Below are 19,513 nucleotides of genomic sequence, written 5' to 3' on the forward strand. Positions count from 1 at the left end.
TCATGTATGCATTTTGTACTTCTGCATTTGCAGCAAAAACGACGACAAAAATGCGCCAAATAAAAAAAAAATCTGCGTGTTTTGCGGTAGGGTGAGGTGGAGTGGCGACACATTGCTTAGGGCACCTTGCTGATAATCCAGGCACCTGAGTTTAATTCTCGGCGCAGCGGCTAAATTCAATGGCCAAGTGGTATCTCGACCGGTGTCGGCGCATCCCCCAGGTTTGACTCGGCCTTAAATGAGGAGCGTCTGGTGTGGTGAGCTGACATCGACGACCGGGAGACAAACGCTGGCCACACGGGTCTGCCCACGACCCCACCCCCATCCCTCGTGCAGCATCAGCCTGAAAGAGGCGCTCACGAACTCGAAGGTGAATTGGGCATTTGTCCGCTCTGTGCGCGAACACGTGTGTCTGAGCTGGTCTCGGGGCATCCCCTAGGTCGACTCGGCCTTCGAACTGGTATCTCATTGATGTGCGCGAAGCCGCAAGCGCAGAGGCGCCAAAGACGACGACGGTGTGCGGCCCTTCACCGCTCAATGCCAGCCTTTAACGGGCTCCTCGCTTAACGCCATTCGCCTGGGCAGCCTGCGAAGGTTACACACGACGGGGGGGGTGGTGGTGGTATGGGGGAGGGGGGGGGATGTTTGTGGAATGCATCAAACTTCGTCCGAATTGTGAAGGCGTCGGCTGGCTCTGTGTGGCCTCCGTTGCGTTGCACATTATTTTTTTTTTGTATTCCGGGCACACAGCGTTGGAGGGAAGAAGCAGGACATATGTAATTGTGACAACACTAACCCTTGATTGACACGCTCATAATTACCCAGAGGTCGTCCGGGAACACTGCAGGCAATCGGGGCACCAAGAGCAGCAGCAGCAGGTGCACAAAACCAGGCCGCGCGTTTCCCGTCTTGAGCGTCGCGCACACCACGTTGTGCCGCCTATCTGCGCGTGCATGTTAAATGGCAGGCTGTTCGCATTTGCCGAAACGTTGGTTAATCATTGGTGGGTGGCGCGGTGGTACGAATGAAGTGCCCGCTCCCACTCGGCACCGATTTAATGAATGCCGGGTAACGATTGGAATTCAAGCGTCTCGTCATTTTCTCTTTCGCATTTGCTCCAATTAAAGCGGCCACTAGTGGCTACCGGGGGTGACGTGAACCTATTCTATGCAACGTGTTCAAGTTGAAAACGGTCTGTTCTTACGCATGCACTTTGACGAATGCATCATGAACCTTCACATTCGATGCATCGATGCATTATTGCAATCCTGATAATTACAGTTTAAAAAAATATATATACTAATTTAGTCAGCATCCTTTCGGCCGTATGCAATGTGAAGGAAGCTGATTCTAGAGAGGTATACACAAGTATACATGAGAACAGGTGATTGGATACATGCTGGCTAAAAGGGCATGTCTCCAGCTGGTTTTGGGACAAGGAAACAAGCTTGACAGAGAATACTTGGAGCGTTGTAAATGCCATCGCTGATCGGAACGTGCGTTTTTTTTTTCATTCTCTGTGGCCGGGTTATCAGTATTGCCCATGCGAAAGGTCAGAAAACAATGTTGGCCGGTATTAACCATTAATATGGCACTCGTCAATAATATATGGGATTGGACTGCCAACAAGATGACAAAAGCCCTAGAGTGTACAGTAACCAGCTTTCCGTTGCAAATGCATGACTATAATTCAGCTGCGCATATGCACGTGCTGCACCAACCGGCATATCAGTTGTAACCAAAGGAGATTAGAATTTTTTTTTTACAAAAAAAGCGTAGTAAAAGTGCATGAAATGAAAAAAAATGCAGAGAACATAGGTTGCTTGTGGACCTTAAAGATCACTAGGCAATCCTTGCTGGATTGTGGTACGGGGCTAATATACATTTTACCGTTTGCCACCTCATCTCTTGCGTATAAAATATCTGAACTTGCTAGAAAATGTTTCAAAGCAAATAGGAATCGTAGGTTATTTTTAGGTTAACAAGAATGGTGCAATGGTTAGCACACTGGAGGTCACCAGTGCGGGTTGTCTGGCACGGCAGTATACTAGATCCCCATCCTCACCCTTTTCGCCTCGCTTCTGTCCACTCAGCACGATAAATGGGTCGGTCGTAGTGGGGTAAACTGTGGGTACTCCCATCTGTAGGCTAATTCCTCACCTTACTAACGAGCGTAGTCAAAGATGATCGTACTCAAGATGGTCTGGTAACAATAAAACTCTTTAATAATAATGAAAAACGGGAAACAACCACAAGGCACTCCAACTCAAAACCAAAATGGCTCCCGGCCCTTTTAACATATCGACCAAATGTAAGTTGTCCACACATCTTGACGAGGTCTGGCCATTATGGGAAACTCTAGGCCAAACACCCTTGCTAGGTGGCTCTCCAGAGCTTCCTCTCGTGGGGAGGGCCCTTCTACCAGTGGTGTCGTGAGGAAGCAATTACAGGGGCTCCATCTTTTACAAAACATTAAATTAATATTGTTCTCACATTACTTGTTATTCCCACGCTGTATTATATTCGTCCTTGTTTCATCACACTGTGTATTGTATTGTTTTGCCTTTGTGACCCACGTCTTCCTTGAATAATAGACGCGGAGTCTCCATGGGTCCCGTGCCCGGTTATAAATAACGTACCAATGCTGATGATGATTTGTTTGGGCATTCAATTGCCAATAATGCACGTGCGTGTGAAAATACCTCATGGGGTACATTTAATGTCATGCACTATGTGAGAAAGCAGAGTCTCTACCCTCCAGCGAGCAAATCGACTGCACATATAATCATAGCAGTGGCCGTTGAAAAGTCTTAAGAATGAAATTTAAAAAAAGTGCACCCTCCCAACAATAACCTTCGTTTAATCCTAATTTTTTTAATGTACTGATCATGCTATAAAGACAAAGACGTTGGGATCAATGTGGCGGTGGGGTTATTTGAACGCAGTAGTCACAAACACAGCAGTTTGCATCGTTAAAAAAACACACACACACTTTTGTCTCTATTGCCGTTGCATTATAACGCGTCACTTTTTCGACGGTAGATGTGTAATGCAAGGAACGCAAACGACCCTTATACGGCGCTGGGGACTTGGTGGCGTGCGCATATTGCAGGGGCTACCAGGCGCCGTAGGTGGCCACACGACGGCGAACATCGCCATATGGCACCCGCGATTTTAATTTCGTCCGTTTATTTCACTGCACGGAGCGGTCAGGAGAGGCAATTAGCATCGGAAGGGCACTTTGGAGTGCAAGAAAGGTGAGAGCTAACTCGCGAGAAAAAAAAAAACTCGTCCAACAAAAAAACCTCAACGCATTCATCAAGAACACTACCGTGCTGAAAGAGAAAATATATTTTTTTATAAAAAAAAATATCTGTCACGTTCCAGACACTGCTTTCAAGTTGGCCCCTTGCCTGAAACGTTGCATTACCCCCCCCCCGCAACCCCCTCTTTTTGGGTCGTGTTCTTGATGAGTTTGTTGAGTTGTCTTTGTGAAATGCGCCAATGGTAGTATCACACATTGAGACCGCAATACATGAAGGTAATGTCGAGGCGTGTGAAGGTTTGGAGGGGGGGGGGGGGGTACGGTAAATTAACTAGGTGAGTAAAAGGGTATTTTTTTTTATGTGGTGACTGTGTCTCGAGCGTACACAGATCACCAAATTCATATCGCGTCCACTGAACAATATGTGAACCGACTCTGAAGACTGCTGGAAACCCCCTTCTCATCAAAGTCACCGTAGACATCTCACAAAATCAGAATGTAAATTTGTGATTTTCCGCTTAGTTTGGCTAAATCCAGCACTCTAAGAATAAATAAAAACGCATTTGGTCACATCACAACCTTTTCGTTCTTCAACTGAGTGGATGGAAGAGTGCTTTCTTCCAGGGTGGATAAGAGGCCAGTTGAAGGAGATTTCAGAAACAGTTCTACAATACCTCCTTCTGCGGACCATTCTATTAAATTAATGCTGTTCTCTGAAAGTTCCCAACGGATTCGACGCGGCATGGCACGATCCTGATGGCACAGATTGAGTAATTTGGGGGACAATTTATTTTTTGTTACTATTTGCACTGAGTAAATTTGCCTCTAACCAAATCACGCAGGATGTGCCTGATCCTCTAAGACATCTGAAGTGAAGCAGGACCGGGGCTGGAAAGCACTTGGATGCGCGACTACCATCCGTAAAACAGCTTTGTGTAATAGGCGTTGTGGGCAGTAGTTGGCAGCTCAGAAAAAAAATTAAACCCGGTTGATTGTGCATTTGCCCCCCCCCCCCCCCATCTTCAACCAACCCATACACTTCAGCGTGGTGAAGTATGGTCAAACAACCCTCACAGCACCCCCACTATGTGGGGGGATGCCCTCATTCAAAACGGCAGGCTGTACGTGTACGTTCAATACGTAGGCTTTCGTGAGCAATATTATCCACAATATAGGTTTTTGTTAGGACCTCCCTTGCCACTATCAAATTATAAAAAAAGGTTTTACCCTTTATGACAATAAAACAGGTGTTAAGATTTTGATTTAAAGCTTTCGTGACTGCAGTAATTCATATTCTTAGCTCTTTCGGTAAAGTCATGTTGAAGGGAAACAATAAAATAATAAAATATATATAAAAAACAATAAAAATTCTCACGACGTTTCGACCATAACGCAAACGGTCATCATCAGGTGTGGAAAAAAAACAACGGCAAGAAACATTTTAAAGAAGTGGCGGTCCGCATATATTTATTTATTTTTAACGGTGGTTGTGTTTATTTCTTTATTTAAAAACCCGTTAGCGCCACGGGCAGCGATTTGGCAGTTTATTTAGAAGGACGAGTCCATCTATGTTTCGTGTTTGTTGCCGGTGTTTTTTTTTCCACACCTGATGATGACCGTTTGCGTTATGGTCGAAACGTCGTGAGAATTTGTATTGTTTTATATATATTTTATTATTTTATTGCTTTCCTTCAACGTGACTTTACCGAAAGAGCTAAGAATACAGGTGTTAAGATGTTAAAACACCAAACATGAACCTTTTGCGTCCACTGGTCTAGGTTCCAAAGAAAGCTGTCTCTGGTGTGGACCAATCGGTTTCAAAGACAATGCATCATATACGACTAGAGCATTTTATTTTGCATGTTCACAACGTGTATATGGGGTTAATACAGGCATCATTCCTTGCAAAAGGTTACTGTTTGGTGTTTTAACATCTTAACACAACTGGTTTTTTTTGCCAGAAAGGGTTAAACGTATTCTTATAGAAGTGTTTGGGTTAGATCACGCAAATATAAATGTGCCGTTAAACCCGCCAAACACCCGACGCAGCCAATTAGTAATTTTTGTCATGCAAGCAAAACGCGTTAATCCGTTACTAGGTCAGCACACCGGTGTGTTGGAGAGTAAACCCACATTTATAATTTGAGCACGACGTTTCGCCAGTAATTACAACTTCCATCATCAGGCGGACAGCCAGATTTGTGGAGAAATCCTCCTGCTTCGGCCTGAAATACGTATACACGTGCGATAGGTAACTCGTATGCGGGTTGCCCATAACAAATCACTGAGAGGGAACATCTCGCATGTCAGGCACAATGAAACGCATCAACCCAGCAACTAGCTGACATCCAAAGTGGCAGCTTAATTTATTCTGGGGTCGGCTGTTCGCCCCCGCCGCCAACTCCTACAGGAGGGTAATAAATGAACCACATACTCAGAACACATCTGGAGCACTCCACTTGCACAGGGGCACCAAAAAATAAATGAACAAAGCAAAGCCGTTCCGTGTGTCAAAATGTTTTTCTTTACTTTGAGGGATTATTCAACGCGTTAGATATTAGCAGGACCTCCGCATTTCCTCCGTGCACGAATATGCGTGCCATCAATATGGCGTACGGACCAGAAACAAGGACACGAATGAGGAATATGAAAGGTGCACGGAGGAATATTGAGTGATGTGTGCTTGAAATTATGCTCGGAGACAATAGGGAAAAGACTTTGATTAGGGAACAAATGCACATTTGAGCCATAATTTTGGCTGTTAAGGAAAGTAAGTGGGTTTGGGGCAGGACGCGTCGCTAAATGGGATGATGATGGCCAATGGGCATGACTGATAATGGAAAGGCAGCCAAGCAGAGAACTCGCCCAACGTGGAGATGGGAGTGATGAGATCAGCTCACGTGTAGGAGTGGGATGGATTGTGGTATCGCAAGGCCATGAGGGATGGCGAAAGCACGGGTGGGCCTTCGTCCAGCAGTGGATAGGCAATAGTTGATGATGATGATGAATAATTTAAAAGTGGGAATGATGAAGATGAAACCTTCACGCTCACTGAAAACATCTTGTGAACGTAGCATAGCGTTATATTTGGGGAATTCATTTGAGTGCCGCAACCACCGAACAAAGATAATTATTATGTAATTTATAAGTGTGAACCATCGTGCCACAGCCAATTATCTGTAATGTTATTGTGGCTTAGCACATTGTGTTTGCATAGCAAAGTGTATTCACACATGCACACAATTTGGCAAACATTTGGTTGTTTTGTGTCCCGTCTGGCAAATATACGCTCGGGTGACTTAATATAAAATCAGTAAGTATTCAGGGAAGGTGGAGAGATTAAATGTTTGAGCAACTCTGGAAGTGAACAACAACCACACAGCTGTCGTGTTCTCTCTTTTTGTAAACTAAACGATGCTTTGCGTCTTAAAATCAGCACACAATCACGTGGCTACAGGAGGCCCACAAGTAAATAACAAGAGTACGCAAACATCCTCGCTCGATGCTAAATGCCACGGCTTCTTTGAGAACATCCACTCGAACTGGCTCGACGAATCAAGTTCCTCGCAACCTACCCCCAGTAGCACCCAAGACAGCGGTGTGCATGAGATGCGCCGACATTGACATATGCCAGCATTAATGTTTGTTATCTGCCATGGTTTAAAAAAAAAAGAAAGCCATGTACTGTGTCATCGTGACATGCTCCTGCCCGCGTGTAAGGGACCTTACACGTTAGCAAGCGGGGGTTGGGTGGGGCGAACCAAAAATACTAAATGTGCACCGGCATCGAGAACGAACATTGTACGTAGGTGTAAATTAATCCGTCCAATTTTTCTGTAATCCATTTTTTCACTGATGGTGGGAGTACGAGTAATCTTTAAATTACCCAAATTGACTATTTTATTCCAATAATTGCACCCGGGCTACTCCATGTAATGTTCACGAACGTATACCATGCACCGCATTTATCAGTGCAGCGTAATAAATCGCTCGCCCTCTGACGTCATTTTTACATATTTAAGGAATGTAATTAGCGTAGGCGCTCTGCACAAATTAAATTTAATCTATAAAGTTTATGTGAAGAAAAAAAAACCGAGGCAGACGTAGCAGCTCGGCATTCGCGAGATGTCATTTAGCTTCACGTTTGCTCGGGTCATGACCTTGGCAAGCCGAGTTGGGGGTCCAATCTGTTTGCTTGAACACAACAAGAAAATCGTTTAAAATATCACTCACCACAAAGGGGGACTCCTTTGCTCGTGAAATTGCAGAGCTCCTTCTGTTCCCCTGATGCTCTGAAGTGCACCCCCACCGGCTAACGGAATCCCCGGTGTGACTGCAACGCACCTGCAGAGATGCATCGCTTCGCTCGTAACTTGCAAAACGTATGTTCATTATCAAAACTTTGTTGCATTTCTACCGCCGCCACGCTGCACAACGATGCGTGCACTTTCATTTCGCTTGGACCCGTCAGCATAAAAGATATTTGGTGGCTTATAAAAAAAACAATAATGAAGAAGCATTTTTCGCAATCAATCAATTCCACCAACATTCAAAGAAAACGACAGAGTCTGTGGAAACCGGTTCACATTTTTTTTGTTTGTTTAAAAAAAGAAAAGCTGCGGTGAGAAAAAAAAAAATCTCTTGGTTGATGGACTTTTTTTTTGCGGTGAAACAGATGCCTCCGCCGTTTTTTTTATTATGTTATTACCCACAATCCGTCGAGAGAGCGCGTAATGATTTTGTAGTGTTCCGTTGTAAGCTGGAGTTGACAGAATGTTTATGCAGAAAAAAAAAACCCCGAGCAAAATGTTGTCATCACATCGTGATATACCTGCACCACCTGGAGCTTTACGGCTAAAGCATTACCGGGCATAAATCAACGTGCAAAAAAGTAATGCGCGATTCGCATAATCGAAGGAAAGTCCAACTGGTTAAAAATTAAGACTTGTAAAATGTTACGTGTATAACATTTCCCCTATCATAATTTCAATTGTCCTCTGCCAGCATTTGGGAAAAATAAAGTTTTGTTCAAACACATTTAAAACAAACTCACTTTCGTTGCCAGCATATCAATGCTGGCATGCCGCCGCTTATTTGCAGTGCTGTCCTTATCATAGCATAATTTGATCCTGCAGGCAGGAAGATTTTGTCTTTTAATGACACAGCATTTCCACTTCTAAAAATACGGTGTGTTTTTGGCAAGAGTGTGAGATAATACACGCACGCTTACTGGACATTTTGCGAATGTGACTTTTAAATGTAAATATATATTTTTTGATCTTGAGAGTTTTTTTTTTTTAAGAAACTGCGTGCAGGACATTTGAATTCATAAAGCATAAAGTAAAAATTGACGTGGACAAAGCACAAATTAAGCTCCGTGTTCATTAAAGTTTAGAAAACTAATTTCCAAACAAAAGTAAGGCCATTTTCGTCTTTGTAGACTGCTGAGGCAAGCGCTATTGGTAGGAACTTATTAGGCAAGCACAGCACTTGGGAGCCGTCCATAAATGACGTCACGCACCTAAGGGGGGGGGGGGTCAGACATTTGTGACGATGTGTGACGAGGGGGGGGGGGTTGAGAAATGTGACGTCACATCAAAATGCGCAACTTTAAATAAATATAGACAACACGTTCTACTTCATTAAATAGACGTTTTAATAAATGTTTTCTCCTACAACATCAGAGTGCAGCGCCACATTAAAAACGCACTACAATGGCAATAGTTTAAAGCGATTTGAAGCATGTTTTATTTTAAAATGGAAAATTTGGCTTCGGGGGGGGGGGGGGCAGAGCTTTGTGACGTCATATTTGAGGGGGGGGGGTCTGACTTTTTGTGACGCCGTGTGACGAGGGGGGGGGGATCAAAAATCGTTCAAAATCGCGTGACGTCATTTATGGACGGCCCCTTGAGGTTGGTATTAGAACACGAGCAAGCAACCTTTACCATAACAAGATGCCCATGAGCATGAAGGTCATGCTTCCAAGGTTTTGTCAGTCAATATGAAAAAATGAGTCCGATTATATCATTAAGCATCGCAACGATGCATCGATTTTTATCGACCAATATCAATGCTCGCATCGAAGCGTGCTCGTGTGAAGCAGACATTAGTGATGTACAGTATGCTGATTAAAATGGCATTCATAGGCTGAAAGTTAATTTTTGTTGGCAAATAGGGTGAACAAAACGGCGCAAGTGAGTTAGAAACTGTGAAACTAACTGAGATTGTGAAGGGTGACAGAGAGAAATTGGTTCGAAGGATCGTTTGGGGGGAGGGATGGTAGGGCGGTGGAAAGATGGGAGTCGTTTTCTCAGCACGTGCAGGTCGGTTTGGATGTGAAATGAGCGGTGAGTTTCGTTGTGTTTTACATCCACCGCATTTCCTTAAAACCCACTGCTCGTGATAACGCGCAAGCAATACCTTACGTGTTATACGCGTGTCATTTACAGTTTCAACAGGTTTTTTTATGTATTGTTTCTTTTTTTTACACGTAGGCTTTCAGGATCAGTGTTACGATTCATAATTAGTTTCTTTCGGGTTGGATCGTGAAGGTAAATGTAAACCTCGTATAAAATTGTAAACATTTTGGTTGCCTTTCAACGTTCCTACAGATTGCTGAACGCCCAAATCAATTGGCCGCATTTGCCCACGTGACGACTTGATTTGATTGTGCTGAAAATTGGCATCATACCGAACACGACCTAACCCAAAAGTACCAACTTCTGAAGAATTTACATCGACAACATTATTATTATTAAGCATTAGCAGTGGACATGTTTATTTATTTATTCGGATGATAATTGCAGCATTTGACCTGATTTTTTTAAACAATTTTTTTTTTACCAGATCGGATGGCCAATCACATCAATGGAATGTGACTCGATAAATGTCTATAACATTCCAATTGGTTGTTGGTTGGATCGTTTGCAAATCGGCTATCTCAATAAAAGAAGGCCTTATTGCACGTGACATTTGTGGGTTGCACTGCTATTGCGTAGCGCCGTGACGCACTTTCATGCTTGTGCCGCGTGTTGTCCGGCACGGTGTCCGACGTTTCGCCCCACAAGCTGGGAGCTTCCTCAGGAACTGAACTGAGCAGCTAAACATTCTGGACAAGCTCCCAGCACTTGACATGGGAGGATGGTAATTCATTGGACTGTCCTGTCGAATAGCATGCAGTACAACCTGAAACCAAAGACCATTTTTTTTTATTTGGTATGAGTCAAAAGTAAGTCTGATTCCAAGCTAATGAAATATAATCCGTGGTTTTTGGAATCCTATCTCTTGGCTGCAAAATTTGACCCGAACCCTGAAACCTGCACCTGTACTTCCCGTAAAGTAGCGAGTGATTGACATGGTATAGTAAAGATTAGAGCTTACAATATTACTAGCTCTACTTTGCAGTATCACTCATGGAAAGCCCAATGAGATTCAGTGGCTCCCGCTGCTCTTCACATATCAGTCTATTGTGTGATTTTGAAGCAGGACTCGCATAACAAGGCCAGAATTTAGTGAATGGTAGATTTAATAAGCAGCACCGGGACCAATAATCCAAATTAACTGAATAATTTTGAGCTCGTTAGCATTAACTGCATATCATGAGCTTTGAAGTGATGATACGTACATTTAAATCAGCGGGACGGCGTAGGGGCAGTTCTCCAGACCTACCTACATACAAACATATGTAACGATCAGCTACTTAGAGTCACTATATAGCAAGCTGCATATACATAGTAATGATCCACACCTCCTGCATGTGTAGTTATTCCTTTACCCAGCCAATGTTTCATACCTTACGAATGCAAATACTGTAGTTAAGTGTTGCCACGACTGCAGTGTCTCACCATTCGCAGGTTTTCCACGACATGACCGAGTTAAAAACTACTCGGACGTCCATAAACACCCCCATTCGAAACCCAAACATCGCAACATCCTTGCTTTGATATTCCTCCTCCTTGAGGGACACCGGTGTAACCATGAACTGCATCAGGACGATGCACACATCTCCTTCCCGAATGAAATATTAAAGATGCAAGCCGCAGTGCGACTGCGGCCATGCAACACAAACTATGGGGCCATCGAGTAAGCCACTCCTTCAATGGTGGAATAGCAACACTTATACAACTCAATCCTGAAGCCCTCTCGTGGCTAGCAGACCTCAACATTGGGCATATAGCTCCTAAATACATTGCCATATGCAAGAATAGAACCACGCCTCTGCTATGTACGTTTCTCTTATCTCACTAAATCCAATATCTCTCTTTTCTCTATACCTTATCATTTCCAACAGGATTTTAAAAAGATGTTTAATTGAGGGCCACCAAAAACAACTGTTGCTTTGGGCTTCCATTTGAATAGATGAGCACCACTCACTGACTGTAATTTCACAAGTTCCACAGTGGGGAGGGAGGTTGGCGGGTCATCGCTGAGGCACTTTTGTACAGGCGAGCTTGGATTGGCTGACGATGCAACTGGGGGGGGGGGGATTTGGCCCCCAGTAAACCAGTCCCGGTGATAGACCGCTTACACACTTTGGCCAAAGCCTCAAGATCATTTGCCATCTGATTGAAAGTTGAGATTTAAGTTGGGTCGAGTGCATGATGGCCCAATTTTTAGGAGCGAATTTTTGTGAAAATGCCAGGTTGCATCGTGACCCAGTCCAAACCAATCTGCGGGGAAAATTATACGTTCGAAAAAGCACAAACACCAGTAACAACAAAACAACTCACCACGTTCTTTATTAACACGGCCTTCATTTCAGTTTTTCTTAAATTTTCTGTCTTACATATCGGCTGACATTCAGGTGAACAAGTCATACTCCAAACCTGATGAGATATCCCCAGCTGATTAAATGGAGTGCCCACGCTCTGCCTTTAGGGCCGATTTTAGTCAAACATAATTTACCATGTCATGGTAACCTTGTATTTTGAAGCACCTTGTTTTTATGTCATTTATTAACATTGACATTAGCATTACGTTTGCTTTACTTTAATTTTCATTGAAATAAAAGTCAATTATAGAAATGTTATTAAATTCGTTGTTCAATCTTGAGATGTTGAATAATTTACAAATGCAGATTTGCGTTTTTTTTGTTGCTCATTTAGAGAGACATGTTTTAAAAAGACCACGTGCAATTTGTACATTTGTCACACTCGAAAAAATATTTGGCTTTTAATTTGTTTATCCATCAAGGCATATGCTGTTAAGATGCGTTCCATTAATATGAGGTAACTCGGGCATTGTGTGCTGTAATAGCCCAGGTCACTCTGACAAGTTACTCCTTGTCTTTTGAATTCTCACCTGACTAACTACAATATAAAAAAATGGGCTATAAATATCGTCCTTAATAGATGTAAAAAAATATGGCAAAAGCAACAGCTGTAAAGTTTTAAACACATTAGCAATAATGCATTCGCTGACCTTGCAATAATGCAATTAGGCATCTTTTTTTCGATTTAAGTACAGAGAGTCCTCGACTTACCACCATAGTTAGTTCCTGAGATCCGTTCGTAAGTCGAACCGTTCTGTGTGTCAGTTGATGTGTGTGTGTGTGAGTCGCTATGTGTGTGTGTGTGTTAGTCCATATGTGTGTGTAAGTCGATGTGTGTGTGGGTCCATGTGTGTGTAAGTCCATGTGTGTGTGTTAGTCAATATGTGTGTGCATGTAAGTGCATATATGTGTGTGTAGGTCGATGTGTGTGTGAGTCTATGTTTGTGTGAGTCCATGTGTGTGTTTGTGTGACTCGATGTGTTTGTTTGTGTGGGTCGATGTCTCTGTGTGTGTGTAAGCCGATGTGTGTGTGAGTCTATGTTTGTGTGAGTACATGTGTGTGTGACTCGATGTGTTTGTTTGTGTGGGTCGATGTCTCTGTGTGTGTGTAAGCCGATGTGTGTGTGAGTCTATGTTTGTGTGAGTACATGTGTGTGTGACTCGATGAGTTTGTTTGTGTGGGTCGATGTCTGTGTGTGTGTGTAAGCCGATGTGTGTGTGAGTCTATGTTTGTGTGAGTACATGTGTGTGTGACTCGATGAGTTTGTTTGTGTGGGTCGATGTCTCTGTGTGTGTGTGTGTAAGCCGATGTGTGTGTGTCTTTTTCGCCCGGGCAACGCCGGGTACTTCTCGCTAGTAGTAATTAAAATAAAGTAACATAAATATAAAAAAAATCACTGACCTTGACTCCTGATGCTGGCTTGCTTGTCGAAAAGGATGCAATGAGTAACCACAATTGCATACACACACGGGGCACGCGCATGTACACACACACACACACCAACGACAACAATCCCCCGTACAGCCTTCATAGATTATGAAGGTCGGCACGGAACATGAGGGGGTCAGTGGACAGCACCACGCCCGACCACTTTTGATTCCGCAGTGCCAATCTTTATACACCGCACCAGATACTCATTTGAGGCTGCGTTGCTCTAGGGGAGGTCCACGACCCATTCAGATAATCATCACTGTTGTTGGTCGTGAGCAGGAATCGAATTCAGTTCGGCGGGTCCTTGGTGCAGCGCAATAACTGCCACACTACCGCTCCAAACACATTCACTTTCACACACACACAGGCGAGCACACACACACTACACATGCACAAACACTCGCCGCTCCCTGTACGAGGCTGACTGATTACACCCCCATGGAGGATTGCTCCGACAAGCAAAATAGTTCCACGGTTCAGTTTGCAGGTGCCAGTTCGCGCTTTAAATCAATGTAAAAAAAAAACTATTTCATGGAAGCTGGTTTGTAAGTGTGGGTGTTCGTAAGTCGGGCATTGGTAAGTTGAGGACTTCTGTACATAATGACATTCCAGTGTGGTTTTGGGACAACGCAGTTGCAGCAAACATCAAATACAAAGAGCGTGGAATAGGTGACCACACAGACTCCGCATTTGCTTTGGTTGCCACTCGGAGTGCCTGAACTGTGCGTAAATGCCACAGTTCTGTGGCTCTGCATTGGCCCCGCCCAGTGTGACCTATTTCTGCCATGCCAACCGACCGAGGCATGGAGGCAGTGTGCTCCATTGCTTTGCAATAATGGTCATAAATTAACGGCAATATGTGGAATCTGCCAACAATTCAGAGAAAACGACCGAAAATGATGCGGAATGACATTGAAAGCCACTGCTCGAATCCGCAGCTAATACTCATAATCATGTTACTCTGGAGCTCTGAGGAGTAAGACCAGTGGATAATAATAAAAAAGGCCTTTGAAAGCATGCAGATGTCAATGACTTTCCCTGCCTGCCTCAGTAACTGCACACTGATTCAATTACAGAACCACTCCAATGTCCTGTGCTTTGCAGGACATGCGTACGTTGCAGCAGGAATTAATATATTTCCATTGCATTCAAAAAAGGACAAAATGCAATGTCACTGAAGGAAACTGTGGATCCAATTTCCACCAATCCCCACTTCTGTTTTTGCTCAACATCTTCCAAACGGAGGCACAATTTCAGTTCAAGGTTCTCTCTGCTAAAAATATAATGGAGCAATCACTCATTTTCATTGGGGCCCTGCGGTGGTGTTGACCCATTGTGGGCCCTATGCAGAAATTATATTTTTTTTGTGGAGGCACCCTTTAAAGATATACAATCCTAGGGAGATCATAAAAGAGAGATGACTTGGCGTTTTAATGGTAACTAGCTTGTTTTGTTTAATAGGAGCACGATGGCCTGTAAACAAAATGGCGCCACACAAGCTGGCAGCAGCAGCCATCTGCTCGATCCTTACTTTCCCTCCTCCATCCCTTACCTCCCCTACCTCGCTCTCCTTCTCTCTTCCCTTTCGTTTTCCTGTCCTCCACCAACATTATTTGTTTTAGTTATGATTTTGGCGACGCCTTTGTTTTGTTGGAGGCGCCGCTCCCCGACCATGTCTCCTGCCTGCCCCCGTGCCCACTCGGCATCCTCGAGGCAAGCGGGGCTTCGAGGAACCCCTGTGACTTTCATTGACCTCAGTCTCCGATTGAACTTGTAACCTTCCAATGCTGAGTCAAATGCTCTAAGCGCACAGCCAGATAAGTAGCACGTCCCGGTTACATGCTTCACATATGGAAACCTCTTCCTTTGGCAATCCTCTGCTAAATGATGCTGTGAACCCATGGACCTGAATTTGATTTCTGACCAAGGCCAATTCCAGTGGGGAGTGATATCTGAACCCGTCCAGGGGCGCCCACCCTTTTCCACCAACTTGCTCAGCGTGGTGATCTTCATTTAGACCGGATTCCTCCAATCTAAAACATTCTGATTCTGAAGCCCCATAACCGACACAGTGTGGGTAGACCTTCATCCAGCAGTAGATTGACAAAGGGTTGTATATTCAATTACATCATCTCCATCAATTGGCCCTGGTACCCTCCCTGCCACCTTTCACCAACGCCTGCTGTGCAGCAGAAATTATTATATAATCTCTCTCATATTATTTTGAGATACACTAGGGTAGAGTCTAAAATCCGTTTAGGGAAATTAATCAAAAAGAGCAATGTCAGCCTCGCTAAGCACTCCAATTTTGAATTGCACATATTCTTCTTTATTCATTTTATTGTGGCTTTGCATGAATCAATTTTGATGCATGAGATGCCTCGCATAGATACAAATATTAAATTGAAAGTGTCCGATATACGGTACATTTTGTTTATTACGACAAATTATAAAAGTAGCTTTCGGACATTTATAAGAACAGCAACAGACACACCCAGTTGGAGAATATTGACTCCAATGTGAATTACAGTTTTTATTTTCGTTTAGTGTTCACATCTGGAAGCAGAAAAGTACTCAAATTTATTATTGTTCTGCCTCGGTAATACTATTTAATCTTCAGCAAAATTATAAACTCATTTTCATCACTGTACATCGCAAGTACATCCGCTGACTTGTGAATTTTTTGCCTGAAAAAAAAAGAGTATCAACCTGTTCTCTTTCATGCAAATGTGTTTCCTTAAAGATGTGAGTATACATATGTGTGTGTATCCAAATGTATATGTTGTGCACTACAAAATTTCTATCCGTAACTTGCATAAACCTGGTAGTATAATACTTCGAAAACAACGCAAGTTAGATTTCGCCGACTTTTCGATCGCAACACAAGCGGTCTTCATCATCTTTTCTCTCCGCCTGATGGAGACTGCTTGTGTTGCGATCGAAACGTCGTGGGTTTTTTGCTTTTATTTTAGATTTTTTTCTATTTACGTGACTTTACCGAAAGAACCAAGAATATTAATTCCTGCAGTCACGAAAGTTTTAAGTCTAAATGTAATTAAATGCTTCTGTCCAGTGCAATACCAGTCAATTGACAATTCAAGTTACATATGCACGCAAGACAGAAAACATCCACTCAAACCTTTCAGCACTAAACCCAATTTGTCGGAGTCGACAATATTATATGTATCCAGTCGTGCAGTTAAAATGTAATAAAAATGTTTGTGCTATACTTCTGTTGGTTCTGCAGGTATCACCACAACTTTAACAATGCTTGCTCCCGATCTTCACATTACTGTAAATTGACACTGCACACGAACTGATTTTTTTGTGTTCTCCCGCACCTCTGATTAGCACGGTTGGCTACGTACGGTGCCAAAGAAGTTCAACATACATACTTACATATTATCTATAACATAAAATAATAATGACTTAAAGCTTTCGTGACTGCAGGAATTCATATTCTTTGGCTCTTTCGGTAAAGTCACGTAGATAGAATATAATAAAAAGGTTAAAAAAAACACGTGGATTTTTTTTCATTATTTAACTTTGCCGAAAGAACCAAAGAATATAAAATAATTTACACCCCTTTGTCAATCGATCCACTGCTGGATGAGGGCCTCCTATGCTGTGCCAGTCATGGGGGTTGTTTGGCCATACTTCACCAAACTGATCAGTGCGGATTGAAGGCTGTTGGTGGTGGGGCGTTGTAGGGTGCAGGACTGGTTCAGATACCACCCACCACGGATGTTAGCCATTTATAACATAATTTTATTGTGTTATGCATTCTGCACAATTCATCGTCAGCTTCCCGACAGATCCGAGATGCACGTTCTCAGTCTCTATCCATTGCCTGGTAGAGGCCAGGCTTTGGAAGATAAGAAGAAGAAAAAAGGCCAACTGGCAGTGAATACTCGAACGACGAATGTCACTCGCCCGATTCGCACCCAGTGGGCCTCTTCATTCCGGTCAGCCGGCTGCCGGTCGGCGAGCAGCACGGTCCTGCCCACGGAGGCGAAATTAAATATATAACTTGCGTTGCATTTGTGACATGCAGTGGTGGCGGAATAATATTGCTTTCCTGCAAATTTTCCTTGCGAATTCGCGCGTTTCCAATGTGTCGCTCTCTCGCGCAGCAGCTGTCTTGGCGCTGCTCCGCGAGCACTCTTTGTTCTGGTCACTATGGTGCTGCGTGATATTCGTGCGCGGGGAGTAATGCAGTATTTACAGCGCAACCAATGTCGCGACTTGAAAAACAAATTTCAGACATCGACAATATATTAACGCATCTCAAGCACTTTAAATCACCCTATTGCAGTTGTGCATTCGTCATGCAGGCACCTTTCAGAGAACGTGACCGTGTGACCTCAAGTAGGTCATTATATACTGCTCTTCTTTGCACAATGCATTTTCTGGAAATGGTGTGTAAAGTTTTTACTTATTTTTATTTTTATATTCAGTATACGTACGCTTGGAATGGAGTGGTGGTGGTGGTGCAGTAGTTACCACACTGCGCCTATGAACCGTGCCACATGGGTTCAAATCCTGGCCGTGGCTAACATCTAAGTGACGAGTGATGTCTAAACTGTGTCCATAAACCCGAGACATATCATGGGAAGAGCAATATCTCATAACAAGGGAAGAGCGGAGAACTACATGTAACTGTTTAAAAAAAAAAAAGCTGGGACTGGTAGATTTCCCCGGGACAGCTATCAGCAAAAGACGAAAATCCATGGGAAAATCAGGGCAGGTGGCAACCCCCTACCCAAGACTGTTTTACTGCGCGTCCAGGCCAAACCACCTGGCAGCAGCGACCTTACAGCTGACTGCGACATCATTAAGTGTAGCGTGTGAAAATAAATCTGAACTGCTCCATGCAAATAACATTGACTTGATAGAGTAGTACATTTCTTAGGTGATATATTACGACTGTTATAAATTCATTACCAGGTGAGGCAGGCAATTTACAAGCCAAAACAATTTCATTGCGCCCGCGCTGAGAAATAAAGTGAAGGAAGGTTGACGTAATTTTTAGGCTCCATCGCGAATATTAACCCTACAAACACGTGACAGAGTTTACTGCATTGTGCAAATTGCCCGTGCCTATAGTTTTCAATGTGTTTGCTATATACTGTGTTTATATAAAAAACGTTTTTATTTCATTGAAAGCTATCCCCTGTTATTGCCATACCATCGGTTTACTTTTCAGTGAATACATGTTATCAGCATTGTACTGATGAAGCTACATTAATAGTCTCAGATAAGGCAAAGCTAATGCAGAAGAACCATTTAAATGAGATATACACCACAGCACACGTGCAGAAAGCCTGCCCGCCAAACTCATAAATTTAAAACAGTGCACAGCCTCGAACTGCTTTCAACAGCGGATTTAATGTTTCAAACTACTGTAACAGTATCAATTTCATGGAATTACTATCTTTGGGAGTGGTGATGAAGCCATGAAGAATATGACTAGCAGATAAATACATTTCATGGAACAACCTTGAACGGTTTGGAGATACCTTCATCCAGCAGCGGATTGAGCATGGATGACGGATTTATGATCCTGAGTGCACCAAATCTCATTTGATTTTGGAAACTAAGGAGGATTCGAGCCTGGTTAGTGCTTGGATGGGTAACCACCAGCGCATATCAGGTGTTATAGGCATATGACTGAGGGATGCGAGGTGCCAGTAGGGAGCAGTACAGAACGGGGTGCCGTCTATGTATGAAGGTAGATTCAGCCCACTCACTGGACTGAGTCCATCTGTGAATTTAATATATCTGTGCAGAGCTTGGAGAATTATTTCCTCCGATGCACCGGTTTTCTCTCTGGGTTATCCAGGTGTCCTCCCGTTTAAAGCCAAACTAATCACTCGCGTAATTATCCAAACATCCTAATACAGCTATTTTCGTGAATCAAAGACTGAGTGCTCACCGAGGCTTTCCTGGATAAATAATCAGCATAACCGGCAAACTCCGTAGAACATTTATATCCCAAGAGTTTGCGGCTAAAAATAAAAAAAATAAACATTTCCCAACCGCTTAT

General features: G+C 43.4%; 1 long non-coding RNA gene across 1 annotated transcript in view; it reads right to left on the reverse strand.

Moving 5' to 3' along the window:
- The window catches only part of LOC142918287 (uncharacterized), a 54,306-nt gene extending 40,893 nt beyond the window's left edge, over positions 1-13,413 (reverse strand). The window contains exons 1-2 of the long non-coding RNA XR_012937463.1: positions 12,747-13,413; positions 7,499-7,609 (exon numbers count right to left, since the gene is read on the reverse strand). This is a non-coding gene — a long non-coding RNA (uncharacterized LOC142918287). The remainder of the gene's footprint in view (positions 1-7,498; positions 7,610-12,746) is intronic.
- Positions 13,414-19,513: the final 6,100 nt, after the last annotated feature.

Source organism: Petromyzon marinus, chromosome 5 (genome assembly GCF_048934315.1).
Source record: "Petromyzon marinus isolate PM22_M1 ecotype Great Lakes invasive population chromosome 5, UKy_Petmar_22M1.pri1.0, whole genome shotgun sequence".
Taxonomy (NCBI): domain Eukaryota; kingdom Metazoa; phylum Chordata; class Hyperoartia; order Petromyzontiformes; family Petromyzontidae; genus Petromyzon; species Petromyzon marinus.